Raw genomic sequence first — 24,188 nt, forward strand, 5'->3', positions numbered from 1 at the left:
CAGTAAATGGAATTCACTCATAAGAGAGAAAAGTGTGTGGTGGAGTGCTTCAGGGACCCACTCGGGGGCCAATTCTGTTCAAATCTTTGAATGATATTGCTGAAGCGTAAAAAGGAACAATATTACCTTTTACTCTTTATGATGGAAGAGTTGCAATGGATTTGATACCCCTTAGGGAGTAGAACGCATGAGAAGCTAAATACAAAAATTAGAAGTTTGAGCTAGGATAGCAGTTAAGATTTAATAAGATGAATTTGGGGTGCATTAACATTAATTGAAGTTGCACGCGGAATTCAGCGCAGCACCTACCAGTCCATAAGTCGAGGCACCTACTGGCACCTAACGACACCTTACTGAAAAGTAGACATGGTTAGGGGCAGAGAATAGGCATGTTATGACTTAGGCACCGGTAGGCATCTGTGTTAGGTGCCAGTAACTTAAGCCAGGTAAACCCTGGCCTAATATACTGGCACCTAACAGGTCACCTAGCGATGCCTAAGTTGAGTTAGGCGCCTGTAGGTGTGATTCTGTAAATGGCGTCTAGTGGTTGATTGACAATCACGCCAACCAGCGCCTAGGATATCGGTGCCATTTATAGAATCGGGCGCTTTGTGATTCGCAAATCCAAAATGACACCTACATCAGTAGCACTGCACACCAAACAGAAAGTAAACCGCTGACATTAGTACAGCTCATGTACCCCCCACCTCCAGGGCCGGATTTAGATGAAAAGAGGCCCTAGGCTATTCCACTTATGAGGCCCTTTCACCTCCCATTTTTAAGTTTGTAAATTATATGACAGATAATAAAATACATCATTACTGTGATATATATCAATATGTTAAATGAAACATGTTGTTATTGGTACTAACCTTTATAAAACCTGTGACACGGATAATAAATTAAAAAAAGTCGAGAACACTTATTTGGACATTTATTCTCAGCACCATATATAGTACTTGTAACAATAACTAATCAAACATAACACACAACATTGCCCCTTCCTATGTCCATAGTGCCCCCAGTACGTCCTTCCTCATCTCAACCCCCCTCCGATGCCCGCCTGCCTCCCATCCCCCTTCCATTGAACACCCCCCATGCCATCCTGCCTGCCTGCCTACCATTAAACCCCCCCACCCCCCATCCGATGCCAGCCTGCCTGCCTCCCATCCCCCTTCCACTGAAACCCCCCCCCTCCGATGCCAGTCTGGGCCACCCTGTCCTGACGGATCCACGTTTTGCCTCTCTCCCCGCGGGGCTGGGCTTTGCCCAGCTGTTTCCGGACTGACGTCTTTTTCTCCCCGATCCTCCTCCCAGGGCGAGAAAAAGAAAGGGAGAAGCTGAGCCGGCGCCCCATTGCGGCCGGAGCCGGTTCCGATCCCAAAGCGTAGAATTTCTCCTTATTTTCGGTTCAGTGTTTTAGTGTTCACTGTTTTTAGAATAGTGTAATTTTAATTTTGCTAACAATTTGAATGTAGGCCCCTCTTGATCTTGAGGCTGAAGCCTAGTTAGCCTATAGGAAAATCCGGCCCTGCCCACCTCACCTTCTAAGCATTTGTATTGCATCTTGTTGGGAAAGGAGCCACTTGTAGGGAAGGCTTTCAAGCACTAGCTCCTCTGGCCCAGCTACTGTAGCAGGAGCCTACAAAATCCTTCCTTTTCTTTCCTTTTCACTCCCTCATCATCGCAGCTTCAAGAAAGAGAGCAGGAACATCTGTTAACACAAATGCCTTTTTAATTCCCCTTGAATCTCTCTTAGCATCTGTGCCTAACGCTCTCCATCAGCTCATGCAATATTTGATTTCTGGAACAATTTCAGATGAAACTTTTTGAGATGGAGATGGCGGAGAGAGAAGAGACCCTAAATCTTTAATAACATGCTGCGGGAGCTTCCATGAGGGCTGTAATCACACAGATGAGAATTACCATAGACAGAATTCCTTAATAACGAACACCGTTGACTGAGGCAGCTCATTAAATCACCACATTTCAGAGGCACAGTAGGAAACCTGTATGCACAAATAGCCCAATCGGGGAGTCGGGATTATGCTCACGATGGCATCATGTCTTTTGCATATGATCAACGGGTGTGTTTCTTTATTTTTTTAAAGTTCTATCAGTGATTTTCACTGATGAGTTCAATTAGGTATGGCATTAGCAAGGCAAAGCTGCATCTTATTTACTCCTTAATTTTGGTGACTGGAGCTACGTGAGGAATGAAAAAGAGGTGAGTGGGGAGAGGGGGGAGAAGAGGCAGAGAAAAGGATAGGAGAAGAGTTATAAGATTCGAGAGAGAATGACCAAAAGGCAGGCACTGGATAGAACAGGGGTGGGCAACGAGGGCCGCAATCCAGTCGGGTTTTCAGGATTTCCCCAATGAATATGCATGAGATCTATTTGCATGCACTGCCTCCATTGTATGCAAACGGATCTCATGCATATTCATTGGGGAACTCCTAAAAACCCAACTGGATTGCGGCCCTCATTGCCCACCCCTGCCTTTTCTTAAACATGGAAGGCACAGGGCTGGCGTTAGAGGCAGGTGCAGGTTGGCTGAAGTGTTTACTACTAAAGACACAAAGGGAAAAAAAAAAAAAAAAAACACTGTACAACTGAAATAATAACCTACCTTTTATCCATAAAATGACTTGCAGGGTATTATGACAGTAATTTATACCTTTACATGTAGCGCTTTCCATGAAGTGCCTCTCGGTAGTGTATAATTACAATGTAAATAAGCAGACCTCCGTTCTTAATTTTTTATGTGGCATTACTTTAGTACTAAGCATAGACAGATGATGTGTGGATACAGCACAGAGCCACTGTAATTACTTTTATTACTTTATGCGCATTTTATAGCTGTGGTTTGAAGAGGTTTTAGTTAGCGCCTTAAGTCTGGAAGTAATTACAGAAGCAGCCAAAATGGGAAATAATAGCATAGTGCTACAAAATGCCCCAAGCGCTCCCAGAGGACCAGCACACGCTACCGTGTCCCATAGCCAAAAGCATTGCTATAGAACTAGTGTGAGAAGACAAATCATCTCTTTATAATTCCGTAAATCTTCTGGAGATTTTCAGCTTTCTCAGCCCTGGATCCCCTCTCCTCAGACTTCTTCAATGTGTTTCAAAGGGGAAAAAAACCAAACAAACCCACTATATAAAGCATGTTTGCTGCAGAACTCTGTCAAAACTTGGCTAATTTCAATAAAATTTGGAATACATCATCCTGAATAAATTTGCAATAATCTTATACACACATGGACTACCTCACCTAAACAACATCACTTCAATACCTGGTTCTTCAGCTATCACAGTATTTTCTTCAGTGCAAGTGGATCGGGCCCTGCTGCTTCTCGACTGGCAATCGGTTGAGCCCATTTCTCGCAATTTTTTCAAAATACATTCTAGGCTTACCTTCTTCCTCCTCTTTAAAGGAAACTTTTGTACCAGTCTATAAGAATCGGTTCATAGACAACCCCGCAAAAGACAAAGGCGCGCGCTGACAACTGAGCGCAAGACGGAGGCACGCGCCAAAGAAAATTACAGTTTTAGGGGCTCCGACGGGGGGTTTTGTTGGGGAGCCCCCCCAGTTTACTTAATAGAGATCGCGCCGGCGTTGTGGGGGGTTTGGGGGGTTGTAACCCTCCACATTTTACTGTAAACTTTCTGCAGATACGGAGGGCCCTTTTTAATAAGCTTACCCCTTGGTAAAAAGCACTACCGCGGTGCATGATCAGAAGTTCCACAGTAGTTCTAGGATCAGTGTGCGTGTCACAGGCATGTGGGAGCGTGTTTGGGGGTGCAGAATAGGCATACTCTGCACCAGCCGCTTAGCACAGGTGTCCTTACTGCCTAGAAGATAGATGTTAGTAAGGACTTCTGTGCTAATGGCCATGCGCTAACAGGGAAATTGAATTCTATTAAAGACACCTGTCTGATCCATCCCCTCTTAGGAAGGATATGGAGATACTCGAGAGGGTTCAGAGGAGAGTGACACGACTGATAAAAGGTATGAAAAACTTTTCATATGCTGAAAGATTAGAGAAACTGGGGCTCTTTTCCCTGGAAAAGCGGAGACTTAGAGGGGACATGATAGAGACCTATAAGATCATGAAGGGCATAGAGAAAGTGGAGAGGGACAGATTCTTCACACTTTTGAAAACTACAAGAACGAGAGGGCATTCGGAAAAATTAAAAGAGGACAGATTCAGAACCAATTCTAGGAAGTTCTTCTTCACCCAAAGGGTGGTGGATACCTGGAATGCGCTTCCAGAGGGTGTGATAGGACAGAGCACGATATTGGGGTTCAAGAAAGGATTAGATAATTTCTTGAAGGAAAAAGGGGTAGAAGGGTATAGATAGAGGAATACTACACAGGTCCTGGACCTGATGGGCCACCATGTGAGCGGTTCTGCTGGGCATGATGGACCTCTGGTCTGACCCAGCAGAGGCAATGCTTATGTTCTTATGTTCTCTCCTCTATTACAATCCAGTAGTTGCCTTGAGAGGTTAGAAAGGCTACAAAGTTTGTATTCCTAGCTCTCAAGTTTTTAGTCTTCATTTGTGTGTGTGCTAGAGTGAGTTTTTCTTTTCTGTCAATTACCGAGTTCCTTTCTAGATATTTCTATTATTGTTAATGTATGTACTGTACACCGCATTGATCCATGTGTTGGAAAATAGAGGTACAGTACTCCCCCGAAATTCGTGGGAGTTCTGTTCCAGGAACCTCCACAAATTTTGAAAAACCGCGAGTGTGGTTCTTCGCTTGTCAAAAGGCAGGGGAGGCAGGAGAGGCAGTCGGAGCAGACCACAAATGAGCGACTCTGTGATTTGTGAAACACGAATGAGCGGAGGAATACTGTATATCAAGAACAATAAACCATAATAGAGGAAACAGGAAATGCAACCATTTTACAGACGCACTAAAGGTGACCTCAGCACCTGGGAAAATCCCTTGCTGATATACAGTGGTGTAGTAAGGGGAGGTGTGGTCTTCCTAAGGATGCAGCAGCAAGCCCCCTCTTCTCTACCGCCTCCCCCCCCATGCACGCCCGCTCGCTCCCTGCTCCTCTCCTTGCTGTGCGCACCCTTTGTTTTCCCCCATACCTCTGCCATCATTTTCTGGGACCCACACCTAGGAAGTGACATCAAAAGGGGTACAGGGAAAGGGAAGGAGCGCATGCATGGAAGGGGAGGGGCGCCCCACATCCTTACTACGCCACTGCTGATATGGCCACATTTTCACGCAGCTTCGTAAAAGGGCCCCAAAATTTAAACACCCTCCCGTTTTTTTAATGAAGCCACTTTAGGTTTTATCGCTGGCCGCAGCTGTCAAAGCTTCAACGCTCATTGAATTCCTATGAGCGTCGGAGCTAATGCCACCACAGCCGGCGATAAAAAAAAAGCCTAATGCGGCTTCATAAAAGGAGCCTTAATAAGGATTAGATCCTCCTGATTGAAAACCATGGTAACTGCTTAAGTTTAAAGCAAAACGGCTTCTTCGCTTATGATAATCACTGGTTGGTGGCCAGCATGAGTGTAGGCTTGTGTGCAAATTTATTCAGGATGATATAGCCCAAATTTTATTGAAATTGGTCAAGTTTTGGCAGAGTTATGCAGAAAACAAGCATTTCTTCTCTCCTTGTTCTCAGGGAGAAACTTTCTACACATGCCACTGTGATCTGTTCCTTTTCCTAGTATCTCTTACATAATATCTATTCACTAGCCCTCCGCATCAGCTCATCTGATATCTTTGATTCTGGGTTAGTTGTTAAAGTCTGTTTATTTTAAATTCAAATAGAAGCTGGAAAAAAACTGACGTGCTGTGGAACACAGGAGCCTCTTTGGAACACAGGTAGATTCAAAACCGGACCAATTTGAACAAAACTTGGGGATTTATTTGCAATTTTCAGTGAACATCTACTGCAGCATTTCTCTGTTTCTGTTTATTGATTTTGATATACACTCAAGTCTGGTACACAGGTCACTGCAGTGGTAACATCATGCATACGGACAGACAAATCGACAGGCCAATCATTGTTAAGAGGCACTTTACACTGGTAAAACCACCTAGAATGTTATTATCAAAGCACTTGAAACAAACCAAGATTCCATGCTAGAGCAAGAGAAAAAGATGTGCCTGGATTTGTGCGAGTTTTACATTTGGGTCTCTAAGGAAGGTGAGCTGAGCTGCTAAATGGATATTTGATTGCATCAAGTGATGCTGTCCAGCCACATCTGTAAAGAATAAAAAATTACACAGGCCTGCAAGATGACTGATGCACCTAATCCACAAGCTTGCAAGGGTTTTGGGTTTTGTTTTGTTTTTCTATGTCCTTAGGCACTACAAACCCATACTGCTTTGGGATGTAAGTTCAAAACCAGGACTAGCTTAAAAGCGCCAGCCTGGAACTGGGTAACCTTGAAGCTCTTTACGTTTCTTCAAAACAGATCATGTCTTAGGACTTTCTGAGGCTGAAGGAACTGTGGTCCTTTCCTCTTTCTCAAGAGTGCAGACCTCTGGACTAGAGAATGACATGGTGACAAAATTCTTCACCGTTCCCGTCCCCGCGGATAACCGCGGGAAATAATCCCATATCATTTTTTAGTGTCTATTTCAGCCTCAGTCCTTCTACACCAGCATTCTTCAAAGCAAAGCTTGCGGGTCAGTGGTTGTGGCCATTCATACTCTGATTCTTTCCTCTCTCCTTAAAGAATGGCATGAAGATGGTTTCCCGCGGTTATCCACGGGGATGGGAACGGTGATGAATTTTGTCACTGTGTCATTCTCTGCTCTGGACCTCAGCGAGAACAAGAGTTGTCTTCTGCCACCATTTTCTCTTTTCCATATTTTTTTTTTCTGGTATTGTTTATTTTTAATCATATTTCCATTCCAGGTCCTGCACATTTGATTATTTATTTATTTTAAAATGTATATACCATATATTACATATATGGTTTCCATAGTAGCAAGTATAAAATGTTAAACAAACATACATATTTCAGTTAAGGGACACAACAACACGATGGGCAAGGGTTTGCTTTCCAAGGCCCCTTCCCTTTTGGGCTTGCAATGGGCTCACAGGCTGACTCAAAAAGGAAGCAATGCTCTGTTGACTTGACACCCAGAATAGTTGCCCTTGTGATGACAGCTCCGGCACCAACCACACCACAACTCCAAATCCAGACTGGCATATGTTTTTTCATTTAAAAAAAAAAAAATTACAAGGTGAGTTACATTAAACATCCTGGAACAGAACATCCTGGAACAGAACTCCCACGAATTTCAGGGGAATACAGGGGAATAGAAATTACTACTCTGCTTTGATTTTGATTTTTTTTTTTTTTTTTTCTCTTGGAGCCTCTCAGCTCTATGTGTAACAATACCTTTTGGCTAATTCCAGTAAGCTTTGTGAAATCCTGTGGATAGAAAACTCCCCTGCTTGGATCAAAATGAACACAAAATGTAACTACCTGTACACAGAGCAGAGCCATTGCAGCTGAGGATACCACCGCTGGTGTGAGATGCCATCCATCCCCATTTAGCTTTTCACACCAGCAATGCTTTACCGAAGGCTATGACCGATGTCTTCTGCCGGGCATTGTGGGTTTACTCAGTACTGGAACAACAGGGGAAGTGGGGAAGTAAAAGTGATCAGAGTCCGATTAAGGCACAGGCAAAAGACAAGTGCCTAGCTCCCAAAGAACTTAGGATGCGATGTGGCATTACAAGTCGGACAACCAGCTTGGGGCAGAAATAGTCCTCTCTGTGAGTCCTATCCCTCTGATTCAGCACTCTAGAGCTCAGGACACTTTGTGACATATAGTTCCAGAGATTATTAACTAATTATCTAACAAGTCCTTACAGCCTTCTATGCGGAGACATCAACATCCACCTTGAGCAAGCGGACCAACCAGAAGTTGCCGACTTCTGGTCACTCACCTCCCAACTAGGCTTCTTCAAACCCCCCCCAACCAAAACTCACCAAAAGGGCCATCAGCTAGACCTGGTCACATTCTCCTCCAACGAGCCAACCGACCCAAAAATATACTGGAAACAAGCCAACTGGACAGACTCCCTATGGTCTGACCACAGACTATGCGACTTTTCCTTGGGTTGCCAACAAAAACATTCAAGAAACAACAAAACAAGAAACATCACAACCCACACTACTAGAGGAAAGATAGACCCAGAGGAATTCTGGTCTCGCTATGACACCCACATAAAACAAGACGAAGAAATAGATCAACTCATGTCCGCCTGGATCACTGACAGCACTAACATTTTAAATGAAATAGCCCCTTCAAAAACCCGCCACATCAGAACCACAAATCAGGAGGGATGGTTCGACACAGAGCTGTTACTGTTAAAGAGGGACCTCAGAAAGTCAGAAAGACTATGGATAAAGTCAGGAACCCAGGAACTCAGAACTGCCTGGAGACTCAAACTAAAAACCTACAAAAACCTTACCAAGGAAAAACGGAAAAAATTCTACTCACACTTAATTGGAAACATCACATCCAACAGCAGCAACCTCTTCAAACTCGTCAATAACCTTTACAACATTGAAACACTCACTAACAACCAGGAAGATTCAACACTAACCGCCAACACCCTAGCGGATTTCTTCAACTCCAAGATCCTAAAACTAAGATCAGCACTACCCACCAAGACCAATCCCCTGGAGCTCTTTCCCATCCTCCCTGACATCGACATAGCTAAACCAGACCAAGGGTCTAGATCCGACCTAAACTGGAACCAACTTACCACAATCGACTGGAAAACCTTCAACAAATATTATAACAAATACACCAAATCCTTCTGCAAACTAGATACTTGCCCCCCAAATGTGATGAAAACGGCTCCGATCTACTTCAAAGCTAACATGCTACTATGGGTCAACTCCCTACTATCCGCAGGAAACTTCCCTCCAGAACAAGGACATATCTTAATAACCCCAATCATAAAAAGCATAAAGGACTCTTCCAACGCACCTTCCAATTACAGACCAATAGCTAACATACCACTATTCACCAAAATCGCGGAAGGGGCAGTAAAAGCAGAACTCTCCGCATACCTGGAAAAATTCAACATCCTAAGCGACAATCAATCGGGCTTCCGCACGGACCACAGCACAAAGACCATCATCGCCTCCTTACTAGACCACCTGCACATACTCTTCAGTCGGGGCTCCAGCGCCCTGATCTTACAATTTGATCTAAGCAGTGCGTTTGACCTAGTTGACCACACTATTCTCCTGGAATGCCTGGCCCACATTGGAATCTCCGACCGGGTACTCAGCTGGTTCCAAGGGTTCCTACGAAACAGATCCTACAGGGTACACAAAAATGACAACTTCTCCTACAGCTGGGTGAACTCCTGCGGTGTACCACAAGGCTCCCCCTTATCCCCCACCCTGTTCAATATCTACCTCGCCTCCCTCAGTAACCTCCTTCACAAACTTAAGCTCAAATTCTTCATCTATGCAGATGACATCACAATTGTCATCCCTCTAACCAGTCTATCCCAGGATCTTCTCAACTACATAACTAGCATACTCAGCCAGATAGAACTCTGGATGCTCTCCTTCAAACTAAAGCTCAACCCAGACAAAACAAAATTCTTTCTAGCCACCCCCAAAGACAAAATCAAAGACACCACAATCCAGGTGAAAGGATTGGTTTTCCCACTCGAACAAACATTAAAAATACTAGGAGTCACGCTTGACAAACATCTATCCCTAGAAAATCACACAGACCTCACTGTCAAGAAAGGCCTTTCAGCACTCTGGAAACTCCGTACCATAAAGAAATACTTTGATGACACTGCATTTCGACTATTAGTTCAATCCTCTATCCTCAGCATACTGGATTATTGCAATATCATTTACCTAAGCTCCACAAAGAAAATCACCAGAAGACTAAAACTGATTCAAAACACAGTTGTCCGCCTCATTTTCGGCCTGAACAAATGGGAACACATCACCCCCTTCTACCACCAACTGCACTGGCTACCCTTCGAATCCCGAGTCCTCTTCAAGTTCGCCTGCATCTGTTACAAGACAGTATTTGGTCTCTCACCAAAATACCTCTCCCCACATTTCAACATGTATTGCACCAACAAGAAATCCCGCAGAATCCAGTTGTTTACCTTCCCCTCCATAAAATCATGCCAGCTCAAAAGATTCATCGACAAAACCTTCGCCTTCCAAGCGGCCAAGCTGAACCCTTGGCTAGCCCAAATGATGCTAGAGGCCCCGACCTACCTAGACTTCAGAAAACTTCTCAAAACACACCTCTTCCGCGAACAAGACCCTTAATCCTTACTCCCCGCATACACTCCAACCCCCCCCACCCCCACCTCCCTCTCCCCCCCCTCCTCTGGTTTCCCACTCCCTCCATTTTATCTTCTAACCCAACTATGATAAACCTGTGCTAAAACTACTTTGCCTCCTTCCACGCTACCTGCAATTCCGACAAAATTTTTGTAAATCCGGGTTCAGACCGGATCCTAATGTAACGGATGTAAACCGCCTAGAACTCTTTGGGTATGGCGGGATATAAGAACCTAATAATAATAATAATAATAATAATAATTATCTACTGCTTCCTGCTGCCTAACGGGACAAATATATCCTGAATTTTTTACATACCTGTTGTATCAGGCTGTCAGATTGCCAAAGTTTAACAGTATAAGTGACATGCTCAGGTTACCTTGGACCCAGTATGGTGATAACCTGGACTTGGGGGTGAGGTACATTGGCAGAGCTATACACACAGAGTCTCACCACTGGAAGTGACATGACTTGGAAGCACAGTTCCTCAGATTCTATATAGGTCGCTCAAAGTTGAGTGCACACGTTTAGGAGAAGACCACCAATCCGTTGGCAAATTAATTAGCTAATAAGGCATTGACAATCAATACTCAATCAATAATAATGTTTTATAAGGATGACAAATGGTAACCCATCTGTATGTTGTGCATTCTGAGCTTTTTGGGGAGAAAATGAATTAAATAAATAAATAATTGGCGCCAGCAAATTGAAATTGTGCATGCATCTGCCCTATGTACTATCCTACAAACCGTGTCCCTAAATATCGTGGTGTGCCACTCCAAGTTGGCATGGCCATGGGAGGGTCATGGGTGCATCAGGGCCATTCCCAGACTTTGGGCATGATGTTACAGAATACTATCAATTGTCTAACTGCCATACATTGGGTGCCAGCGACAATACAACAGCAGAGATGACCAATGACCAGCGGGCAGCCAATTGTTCCTCAAGTACCTTTATTAATACACTTAGGAAACAAATAAAAAAAGGACCGTGTTTTGGGATGTCACCTGCGGCAAGGGTCCAGACACAATTTCTGGCTTTGAATTGCATTTGAAGAAGTGCTCCCAGACTGCCTTGCTGTAATTATAACTATTTGAAGAGGGCCTCTCTTATCAAGCCCAATAGTGTGGGCCGGCGCAGTAAACGCGCCAAAGCCCAGAGGGGTTTAAAGGGCTTCAATGCATTTTCTGTGCAGCACTGGCTACCATGGCTTCATGAAAGTTTGTTCAGTGGGATTGTGTTTGGCTTTGTTCCTTGAGAGATTGTATTCGAACTCCTGACGCGGGAGACATAACGAAACACAGGACTGGGATGAATGGAGCAGATCATACGCCAATTCAACGGTGCATGATTTGCCCTGGTGCAAGATTTGCCTTATTCTCTAAAGTTTGGCCCCTGAAGAAGCTGGCTGAACTCCGGTGAAATAGATCCCACCGGAGTGAAGGGCAATTTCAACATATAAGTGAGCTAACTGCAATTTTATGCTGCAATAATTGTAAATGCATTTATTAATGACATTTAATTAATAAATATAATACACATAGGAGTGTTTTTTGTACTGTATGGGAATTTTTGGGGGGATCAATGAATGAAAACCGGTCATATAACCAGCACTATAATTTATTAGGTGCTTTTGAGATCCTTTTTTTCTCCCATTTATATGAGCTGCTGTTTGCGAGCTTGCAGTTTTTCTAAAGGTCTTTAGTTGCTATATTGTTAGATTTTGACCTTTCTACATCCTTGTTTTCTGGGGTATTTTCCTGTTCCCAGAGGGCTTAAAATCTAAGGGGGGAGATGCAGAAAGGCTTGCGGTAGAGCTGAATACAGACAGTGATGTAGTAAAGGAGAGGTTGGGGGTGGAGCGGTCTGCCCCGGGCACCGTCTAGGTGGGGGTGCTGGCACACATTCTCCTCTCTGCCCCCCGCTCCTCCCCCCCTTCCCTCGTTTCTCTTTAATTTTCCCAGAACGAGCAGGATCTTGAACATGCTGCCCACATCGGTGTCAGCTCTCTCTGATCTCACTTCCGGGTCCAGCGCCTAGGAAGTGGCGTCACAGAAGAGGTATGGGGGAAGGGAAGGGGGCGCACACATGGCAGGGGGAGGTCAGGAAGGAGCATGGAGATGGAGAAGAAGGCAGGGGGTACCACTGCCCCAGGCGCCGCTCACCCTTCACCACGACACTGCATAAAGAGTCCGAGCATGTGACTTCTACTGCAAGCGGAACACTGCAGCAGGCCGAAAGCAAATTGAACACAAATTGTCTCTGCTGCAAATCTGCAGTAAATATGGGGGAGTCTGCTGGATCTGAAAAAAAGTCCACTCTCTTTGAATGTCAGGAAGGAACAGGGGCACCGCTGCCCCCAACGCCTTTCATCCTCGCTATGCCACTGCTCCCTGGTGAGGAAAATCTCACTATTTGGAATGGTGTACCCTTGGCGTCTCTGTGTGTCTTCCCTGCAAGTTAATAGGTTCAAGTTTCACATTTAATGCATAATATACCGTTTTTATTTTCCTAAGCGGTTTACATCAAACAATGGTAAAAACGAAAAAACAATGAAATGGGGGTATTGCATGCACAAATACACTTTTAGACAAATCACATAAACAACTACACCGGATAGAAAAGGGAAAAAGGGTAGAATTGCATTGCTTAAAAAACAAAAAAAAAGGGGGTGGGGAGGGGAAGACCAAATATGGCACACAAGTCCCTTGGCATGTACAACTGCCATTAAACCCTTGGTAACTCTGCAGTTGCTTTCTGCATTGGCCACTAGGCATGCACCCGAGACAATGGGTGGTTAAGTGAGATCTTAAGAAGTACGGTGGGATTTGAACCAGGATTTCATAGTTGTCAGCCAAGGGCTTTAACCACTAGACCAGAGCTACTTGATTCTAGTCCTTGAAGTCCACAGGCAGGCCAGGTTTTCAGGCTATCCACAATGAAGATGCATGAGATAGATTTGCATGCACCGCCTCCTTGGAGTAACAGATCTCTCTTATGCGTTTTCATTATGGATATCCTGAAAACCCGGCCTGCCTGTGGACCTTGAGGACCGGAATCGAAGTCGCCCTGCACTCGACTATTCCGCCACTCCATCGCTTTGATTGGTGCAAGTTGCTTTTCTTTCATAAAAGCTGAAATTCCACAGGTTCCGCTATTTCTTTATATTTTTTTTTAATAGGGAAAAAAGAAGAAGTTATCCTTGAAGTGTTAAAGAATTCTGATCTGTGAGCTCCAATTAACAGGAGAAGAGTTAATATTAGCTATACGGGCCTGCTGTCGAAGCGTATTTGCATGCACAGATGAGTTCCCATTAGTCAGAGTGAGGCAAGCCACTGAAATTCTTGGAGGAGGTGAAGATTCACAGAGCAGATCTGCAAAACGAAGGAGGCTTGAGCCAGTGCTGACACCCCGGAGTGCCCCCACGTTCCGCCTGCTACAGAGGCAAAGGAAAAATGGCATTTTGCAATAAGTCTGACAGTTCACCCAGCAAGAAACCCACTGAAGTGTGACTCAGTAGATTTCAGACGCGCTGACAAAATTAAAGAAATGTTAATATATGCTGTTTGCCTCCTGCCTACACAGGGAATAATAGGGAAAGTTTAGAACGGCACTGAACAGGGCTAAAGCAGTGCTTAACTTTTTGATTACAATGGATAAAATGATTGGGGTGGGGGGTGGGTGGGAAGGGGGTTCTCATTGCTAGTTCTTTCTTCTTTTGACTGTCACTTGCTAAATGAACTACTCTGAAGAAGAGGGTGTCAAGTCAAAAGCGCGCCGGGACAAATGCACGCCCAGACAATTGAGCGCAGCGTGCGCCGCCGCACTGCTCTAAATTACTGTTTTTAGCACTCCGAGGGGGGGGTGTGGGGGGGAACCCCCCCACTTTACTTCATAGACATTGCGCCGCATTGTGGGGGCGTTGTGGGGGGTGTGGGGGGTTGTAACCCCCCACATTTTACTGAAAACTTCACTTTTTCCCTGTTTTTAGGGAAAAAGTTCAGTTTACAGTAAAAAGTGGAGGGTTACAACCCCCCAAACCCCCCATAACGCCGGCGCGATGTCTATTAAGTAAACCGGGGGGGTTCCCCAACAAAAACCCCCGTCGGAGCCCCTAAAAACTGTAATTTAGAGCGGCGCGGCGGCGCACGCTGCGCTCAATTGTCGGCGCGCGCTTTTGTCTTTCGCGCCATTGTCTATGAACCGAAGAAGAGAAGCACAGAAGGAAACCCTTAGCTTCACAGACTCTAAAAAAAAAAAAAACAGACCTAGGTGCTTAAAGATCTCAAAGCAGGTCCATTCTCTATAGAAATACTTAAATAGTATCAATGGAAACAAGTCTGACAAATATAATATTTCACTGTAACCAAGACTTGTGTTTAAAAGAACGTTCAGGTGCTTTACTGACTCTCAGATGCCTGCTCGGGTGAATCATCAAAGATTTCTATCCCGAAATGCAGGAGAAGGTATCATTCATCGAGTACAGTATAAGCAAAGATATAAGCAAACTAAATTCAGTGCTCAAAGAAACTCAATAATCAAAATATATAAATGTGCCAGTGAAACTCAAAAAATCACAGGGCAAGACAAATGATGGGGTGTATCCGCAGAGGTTTCGTCAGCAGGAGACCTGAAGTTATGATGCCGTTGTACAGAGCCATGGTGAGGCCTCACTTGGAGTACTGTGTTCAGTTTTGGAGACCACACTACCGAAAGGACGTGCTGAGGATCGAGTTGGTTCAGCGAACGGCCACCAGGACGGTCTTGGGGCTCAAGGATCTCACGTATGAAGAAAGATTAAAAAAATTGCGGCTATACTCACTTGAGGAAAGAAGAGAACGGGGAGATATGATTAAAACATATACCGTATTTTCACGCAGATAACGCGCACCCGTGTAAAACGCGCACACGGGTATAGCGCGCAGAAACCACGATTTTATGTACAAAAACTTTTGTATACCGCGCTCACGGGTATACCGCGCATGCAGCCCGACTGTCCTTTCGCCCGCCCCGACTCTCCTCTGGCCACCCCGACTGTCCTTTCGCCCGCCCCGACTCTCCTCTGGCCACCCCGACTCTCCTTTCGCCCTCCCCGACTCTCCGTGCACTGCCCCGCCTCTCCGTGTGCTGTCCCGACTCTCCGTTCACCCGCCCTGACTTTCCGTGCACTGCCCTGACTCTCCGGTCGGGTTGGGCCCATGTGCCTCAGGCCGCGCCCCCAGGTGGGACCTAAGGCTCCAGGGCCTATTCTGATTGGCCCACGCACCTTAGGCCCCACCAGTAGGCGGAGCTTTGGGACGGATGGGCCAATCCGGCCTCATTCCGTCGTTGGCTGCCTGCCGGATAGGCGGGTTTGGCTCCCGTCTGTCCGGCCAACTACCAAAGGTACGGGGAAGGGGGGTGGGGGTGTCGTGGGGGTCGGCCAGGGGGGTCACAGGTCGGCTGGGGGGGCGGTCGGAGGTTCTTGGGGGTGGCGGTCGTTGGAGGGAGGGGGGTTTGCGTCGAGGGCAGGAGGGCCTGGGATCCCTCCTGCCCGTAATGTAGTGCGGGGTGGGGGTAGGGGGTCGCCGTGGCCAGGAGGGTTTGGGCGCCCTCCTGGCCCGATATTGTCGGGGAGTTGGGGAGTCGGCCGGGCAAGAGGGCTTGGGCTCCCTCTTGCTCCGATCGTGGATGCGGGTGCGGGTGGGAGCGCGTGCGAGCGGTCGTTCGGGGTGGGGGTGCGAGCGGTCCTGCTGGGGGGGGTGAATCGGGCGTCGGGCGGGGTGGGAACTATGTAAAAAAAATTTTGTATACCGCGCTCACGCGTATAACGCGCGAGGGGTATGCGCAGTAGGTAAAGATGCGTATAACGCGCGCGTTATATGCGTGAAAATACGGTAAGTACATCACGGGACGCATTGAGTCAGAAGATGATATCTTCTGACCACCAGAGGGCATCCGCTGAAGATCAGGGCAGGGAAGTTTCATGGCGACTCCAGGAAGTACTTCTTCACCGAAAGAGTAGTGGATCATTGGAACAGACTCCCACTCCAGGTGATAAAGGCCAGCAGCGTGACGGATTTTAAGAGAAAATGGGATACTCACGTGGGATCTTTAAGGGAGTAAATTCAGGGGAGGGGATACTTGGAACGGGCAGACTTGGTGGGCTATAGCCCTTTTCTGCTGCTTTTTTCTATGTTTCTATGTTTCTATCTTAATACAAAGTGGATTCATTGCAGCATGGGTTAATATCATGCTGCAATGAATCCACTTTGTATTAAGATAATTGTGATTTTTTGAGTTTCACTGGCACATTTATATTTTGATTATTGAGTTTCTTTGAGCACTGAATTTAGTTTGCTTATATCTTTGCTTATACTGTACTCGATGAATGATACCTTCTCCTGCATTTCGGGATAGAAATCTTTGATGATTCACCCGAACAGGCATCTGAGAGTCAGTAAAGCACCTGAACGTTCCATTCTCTATAGAAGCTGAAGCGCACTAGGGTATCATGTTTACAAGTGCCGACACTGAAAAACAAGTAAGGCGCCCTGCCACTGCCTGTAATTCTATGTGGGCTGATATTCGGAAAGATTTACTCCTAGACTGCTGGGTGACCAATGCATAAATCCTTTAACTGTGTATATAAAAATATATATATGGATAATCTGGGACTGTTTAACTCACCGAGGAGCAGATTTTCAAAACTTACCATGCCTTTAATGATGGTCGCTAAACCAACTCCAGCCGGTTAAGCGTGGCAGTAATTTACTAGCCGATTTTTAAAATGTCTCACTGTGGTATTTTCCGAGCTTCCTGGCAGACTCTGACTCTGCTGCCATGGAAAAGTATTATAAGAAGGTCATGAATATTAAAGAGGTTGTAAAATGAGCTCATCAACATTTAAACGAGCACTCCGGGCGATTCTCTATCATCGCTGGATGATTCTCCAAATGCGGCACTGGCTTTTGATGACCCCAAATTATTGTCTGGTCCGGGGTGCCAGTATTGCGCAAAGAGTGTCTCAGGTGTGTGTTTCTGGTTGTGGCTCATCATAAAATAAAAAAATACACCACATAAATTATAGTAGTTTGGGGGAAAAAAAGATCTCAAAAGCGCACTTCTCGAGCGCGTGTATTAAGGCATGTCTTATCCACTGGTGTTGCAAGCCAATACTCGCACATTCCCTCACCTCCCTCCCCTTCCATCCAATAGCGCTGGCACACATATGATTGACACAGCAACATAGCTTTGCTGTTTGTTCTCCGCCCCTCATATCCGCCCATGCCATCAATATTTGTGCCTACGGCATAGTTTTCCCGGCACATGTGCACATTTACACCTCTTTCTGTGGTGTATTCGGCACATGTGCTGATTGCTATCACCAGTGACTCATCTCATGTAAATTCGGCGACCCTCCGCGAACCTAATTTGCAAGCATGGTTTTTCGAGAATCACTCAGTTTTTTGAAATCGTTACATTTATGGCCATGACAGCAGATTTCTAAGCTATCATATCACAGGGCTGTCAGAGACACCTGCTTGGAAACTTCTAGAGCTCAATAAGTAAAAGCTCTGTGCTCATCTTCCAGAGGTCATAAGTTCAAATCCCAATCAGCTCCCCCAGCACATATTTTAATTGTGGCATTCTACCTTGCAGGTGCACCTTGATGATATCACAATGAGGTCACCATTGTGCAGCTGCAAAACTCCATTTGCAATGAAGTAGAAGCCATGCTAAGATCTGTATCTGGTTTTTTTTTTTCTGGTTTTAATCTTTTCCAAATGAAGTTATGTATGCAATCTATATATTTTTGTCATGTGCTTTATTTGCAAAATCCACCTGTTTTAAAAATGACCTCATTGGAGCAATCTTTAGTGAGAAAAAAAGGGGAGCTTTTTAGCAAGAAACATAAAGCTGTTTTTTTTTTTCATCTGCTGTGCTTCAGTTAATGGATCTTTCCCTCTAATTAGCAAATAGCATTGCTGTTTGCCCAAAGAAATAGAAGGTTTTGCATGCAATATCTGTGTATTCATGTGCCCTGTTTATGTAGTGACTTATTAAATGTATTTTGAGCTTAAAAAAGCAAAAATAAAAACTCAGAGAGCTATTTAGCAGATTGCATTAAGGACATCCAAACTGTGCCTAAGTTCCGTCCATAAAACTCAGGCCTAATTTGAAGCCTAAAGTATGCTCAAAAGTAGGCTTCCTTACAATGCCTGTAAGACCTAGTTTTACAATTGCTATTCAGCTTGCTAGCTTATTCTGTAGCACACTGGTTAAACCTTCTACCCTAATGTTGCTGGTTCGAATCCTAGTCATTCTGTTTGATGGAAGAGAAATAAATAAAAGCATTACACAGATCCAACTCCCAGTATTACAATTTTAATGAAAAAAAGCATAAAATCGCCATTCTAATAAACATAATAATAAAATATTATAACATTAAGGACATTGTTTGGATGTCTAAATCTCACCTAAAACCTGATTCTCTAAAGCAGGGGTGTCAAAGTTGATCCTCGAGGGCCGCAATCCAGTCGGGTTTTCAGGATTTCCCCAATGAATATGCATGGAGATCTATGTGCATGCACTGCTTTCAATGCATATTCATTGGGGAAATTCTGAAAACCCGACTGGATTGCGGCCCTCGAGGACCGACTTCGACACCTGTGCTCTAAAGGATGCCTAAAAAGCTAGACGCCTAAATAGTGCTGACCTCCACTGAGATTCTTTCTATCCCAGCTCTGTAAACCGTGCTGAGCTCTACGCTTGCGGAGATGGTGCGGTATACAAACCTAAGGTTTAGTTTAGTTCAGTTTAGATTCTACAGTTTAGATTCTAACTTTAGACGCATTTTGCAGAATCAGGGCCAAAACATCCTTCGCTTAAAAATGAGTGAAGACCACTGTTATAGACCCTGGATAGGTCCTCTCAAAGATCATCATAGAGAGTGCAATAGAATAGGGATATCAGAAGATGCAGGGGAAAGTAGGGGAGGTAAAATGGCCCTACTTCATCTCTGCAAGATCACCAAACAGCATGGTCTTGGTCTGCAAAAGGATTCACTGAGCAGGCAGCTTTGTCAGAAGGATAAGCTTCCAAAAAACCTGGATGGAGGCTCAGGACTAGATTTTCCTTATGGAAGGGAATTTTGGGCAGCTATTGTCCACAATGATATAATATAATTTTCTTACAGGAATATTGTAAGATAGGGCCTCTTTATTTTTAAAATTGGCTTGTAGTAGGCTAAGTGTTATGATTAACCTCATGTTTCTTTTCCATTTCTTGGCTAATTTACTGAAATTAAAACCTACTAAAATCAAGTAAGATAGTATGGTGTGCCGAGAGATTTACCCGTTCCTGAAGTTGCAGTCAGAAACATCACTCTAAAGCTTCCACATGTGCTATCTTAAGATCATCTGAATCCAGTCCTTGCAGATAGTAAAAGATATACAGATATGTATAGAATTCCTTATTCAAGAGATGACATAATCCATGAAAACTCGGAAGAGCTAAACTTGTCCATTCTCATCTACAAATCTCCAGTCACTCTAAGGCCCTTACCATATCACCTTGGAATTGTCATCTCTCCCACCCCCAACCCCAAGAGGGAAATCTAAATTGCCATGTATAATGACCAAGGGGGTAATATGTTTATTATCGTGGATCCACCTGCATAACCAGTGTCACATAAGTCTCATAGATTTTATCTTAAACAGATGTTTTACTGCAGATAAATGCAGTGCAAAACCTCCTGATGATGGGCTTATCACCTGCAGATTCAATACTTAATAGGAAATTCCCCTCCAATGTACTGCAAACTAAAGACTAAATTATAAAGCTGAATGCTGGACAGACCCAGCCAATGGCATAATCAAGGAGGAGACAGTTCCCCCACACTTTGGTTCATGCCCTTTCCCCCCTAAAACCCTTTGCGGTACTGTTTGCTACTATGGCTGGTAGGGCACTCCAGCGCAAGATGGCCTGAAGCAGTGACCTGGCAGTTGGTGTCACTGAGCTGCAATTTCACGGCCTTCCCCCCTGCACATACTCAGGGTAGACAATTTTCTAATAACTCATATATGTAGATAAACAACTTTTGGAAATAGACCTCATGATGTATGTGTGTTGTGACAGGGATCCGGCTAGGCCTAATAAAGCCAAGGGAAAAGCTCCTGTAAGTATCACTAAAGTTCCAGTGACTAAGTGGAAGAAACATCCTGGGTATAGTGGAAATCCTGTGCACAATGTCAAGAGTGAGCCTGCCCCTTTAAAAGTTCACAGAGCTCAGGCAGGAACTAGAAGGACAGGGCTCTTTAAGAATTTAGCTGACTCTGCTGTTAGGGGGCGTGGTTGCTGGCCCAGTCTCCCTTTTTCTGAGCTTCCCTTGTCAGAAGGAGGGGAGAGGCAGCTGGGACTGAAAGCTGAGAAGGAAGTCAGCTGGAGCAGCTAACTTATGGCCAGCACAGGAAGGTTCTCACAAGGATTGGGAAATGGAAAATCCTGAAGTACAGTCTGAGGTTTGTGATATGGACTGGCTGGAGAACAATGTTATGCCTAAGGGGGAAGAGCACCCCATGGAATGGGAGTAGGTTTGGGAAAGCCTGAATTTTCTTTTCCTTTGTGATGGGTTTTTTCCCTTTTTGGAGTTTTGTGTTTTGAAAGTATTTTTGTACACTGTTTTGAACCTGTGCTGGGAGCTACAGAATTTACCTTGATCTTCTATGATTGGAAAGAGTGGCAACACCTATAGGAGAACCGGCCTCTCTGCTCCTACTAAGGGGAATTGCTGTTCAAGTTTACCAGAAACATAATTAGTGCCAATACTGTTAAAAGCCTTATATTCTAAACCATTACCAGAGGCATGAACTTGTTCTATCTTACCTTGAAGGTGGCATATAGGATGAACTGTATTTTGTGTTATTATTATTTTGAACTTATCTCTGAAAGCACAGCCGGTGCTGGGATTAGAACTGGCGTGTATGAGGAAAGAAGCAGCAGAGAAAACTGGAACGTTTGGTTTTTGAATTGATGCCAAATTTTGACCTTTTTGTTTGGAACTTTCATTGATGTTCAATAAAAGTGTAATATTTGGACAAACCAGGCCATTTTGGTGTGCAATTTATGGGAGACACCAGGCAAGCTGTGTTCCACCACCTTTAGGCTCGCGCCAAGACTAGGATTCTGCGGAGCTACTAGGCCTCGCCAGGATCCCGGTCCCACAGTGTTCAAAGCTTAATATATATGTAAGATGGTCAAACTATGCATTTTCACAGGATATTCTAGAAAAGGGTGGTTTTCAGTTGATGTGGTTGTTAGGTTTAATTCTCAAAATTTCAGGGGTGAAAGGGAAGGCTCACAGGTCCAGATTCTCAAAACTTTGCGGTAAAAAACAATGGGCCACTGTCGCAGCCGTTATTGTAGCGATTTCAAAAAGGCAAGTCATTCTAAAAAAATAAAATAAAATGCATGCAAATAAGGTTGGCAGAGAGTAGCGAAGGTTCACTAAATTTACATGAGATGAGTCGCTGGTGATAGTGATCAGCACATGCGCAGAATTACATTAGTGATTTCTATTCCGCCAATACCTTGCGGTTCAAGGCGGATTACATATACCATGAAAGAGGTGTAAATGTGCACATGTGCCGGGAAAAGCAACACGGTAAGCGGTGTGTCAATCATAGATGTTCCAGAGCTACTAGATGAAGGGAAGGGAAGGGAGGAGAGATGCAACGTTGGCTTTCAACAAGTGCGCATAAGAAATGCCTTTTCTTCCCCCCCCCCCAAACTGCTATAATTCATGTAAATCTTGTAATTTGTTTTTAATGTCAAATTTTATCATGAACCAGAGCAAGAAATACATAAGACACGGCTATAATCCATGTGCTCAAGAAGCATGCTTTTGTCTAAACCCCCTTTCCCCCCCCCCAAAAAAAAAGACTATAATTTATGTGAATTGTGTAGTTTTTATTTATTTTTTTCATGAGCCACAGTCAAAACATAAGTCAAAGATGTGCTTTTCACAGTACAGGCACCCCTGGACCAGTCACTTATTTTTGGTCACCAAAAACTAGCGCTTTGGAGAATCACTCTGCAAAGATGAAGAATCCACCGGAGTGCTTGTTTAAATATTGATAAGCCCATTTTCATGGCAGAATCGGAGACTACGAGGAAGCTCGGAAAAGACCGCAGTAAGCCGTTTTGATAATCCACCACTAAAATACGTGCGCGCTAAACCAGCTTGAACCAGTTTAGCAACCGCATTAAAGGTGACCTTAAGTTTTGAGAATCCTATTTAGAGAGAGCGATTGTTTGTATGCGCACAAGCACACAAGGCTGAAGATTCGCCCTAGGGTGCTAATACTCTTGGACCAGCCTTCTTTATTAATAGCAGTGGTGTAAGCTTTATATCAAGTTGGGCTCTTCCGTCTATGAGATCCTTGCCTACAAAAACAGCTCCAAGTCTAAACATTTTCACTGACCTACATAATATTAAATCCAAGTAAATAGCTGCCATCCCAGGTCTAATGTAATTTATCAAAACATCTTTTTCTTTTCTTTCATCTTTATTTATTAGACAATTTTGTAGTGTGGTCTGTTTTTCAATGTCTTCTTCCATGGCAGTATATTGTTTTAAAGCTGGTTATTCAGAAACCACGATGACAGTGTCACTTAGAGTGAGTTAGAATGATAGATTTAAGCTTCTTTTCAGGTGACTGACAGGAGGCTTGATGTACCACTAAGTGAAGAAGAACACGCTGCCTCCGATAGAGCACCATGATTGGGAATGATTGTTAAACCTGAGAAGCTCCCTGCCTCCAAAATGTACACAGAGCACACCATGGGAACGATCTGTTAAAGAGTGAGAAGCTCCCTGACCCTGCCTCCTTTACTGCTGGTCCGATTAACCCTTGCACCTCTAAGAGGATAGACTCAGGATGTACGCTTACTTATATCAGTGGCCCACTAAGGGATACCTGATGTCTCATATTCAACATAACAACAAAAAAGATTGTGGAACGGAAGATCAGATGGACCAGTTTGTAGTTTAATAGAGCGTCCAAATAACTTAAAAACAATCATCTTAAAAGGAATCCACAAAGGGTGTATGCAGTCACAAGTGACCCGCAGGAAAGAAATCAAATAACGTTTAAAATGCAAATGACCCAACACGGGCTGTGTTTTGGCAAAATAAAAATGCCTTCCTCAGGGGTCTTATAGGGTCCTTGGCTGTCTTAAATATAAAAACACGAACGTCACAAAAAATCCAAATACTTAACAGGCCTTAAACATGGCTCAAATGACACGACACCAGTCTACATTGTAGTCTTGTGAGCTATGCTTGCTTGTTTGTTGTAGCCTCTTAACTACTTGGATTTTTTTGTGACGTTTATGTTTTTATATTTAAGACAGCCAAGGACTCTATAATACCTCTGAGGGAGGCATTCCAGCCAGTATCGAGCACAGTTTAACCAGCCAGAAATGGCGCTGTCCAGTAGCACTTAACCAGTTAAATGCGAATATTCAGCACAAGACTGGTTATCTCTGTTGAATATTCTCAGATAGTGGCTAAAGTTAACTATCTATATCTCGCAATAACCGACATTGAATATCCATTGCCAGCACCGACTGTGGAGTTAGTCGGCCTAGGATTACCAAATGACTCCAGAAAAAAAGACAGGAGTGGTACCGGAGGACTGAAGAAGGGCAGAAGTGGAAGTAAGGAAGAAGTAGGGAACTACAGGCTGGTAAGTCTGACTTCTGTGGTAAAATAAATTCATGGAAACACTTTTAAAACAGAGAATAGTAACATTTCTAGAATCTAGTAGATTACAGGACCCAAAGCAACATGGATTCACAGAAGACTGTATT

The sequence above is a fragment of the Geotrypetes seraphini genome, chromosome 13 (assembly GCF_902459505.1).
Source record: "Geotrypetes seraphini chromosome 13, aGeoSer1.1, whole genome shotgun sequence".
NCBI lineage: Eukaryota > Metazoa > Chordata > Amphibia > Gymnophiona > Dermophiidae > Geotrypetes > Geotrypetes seraphini.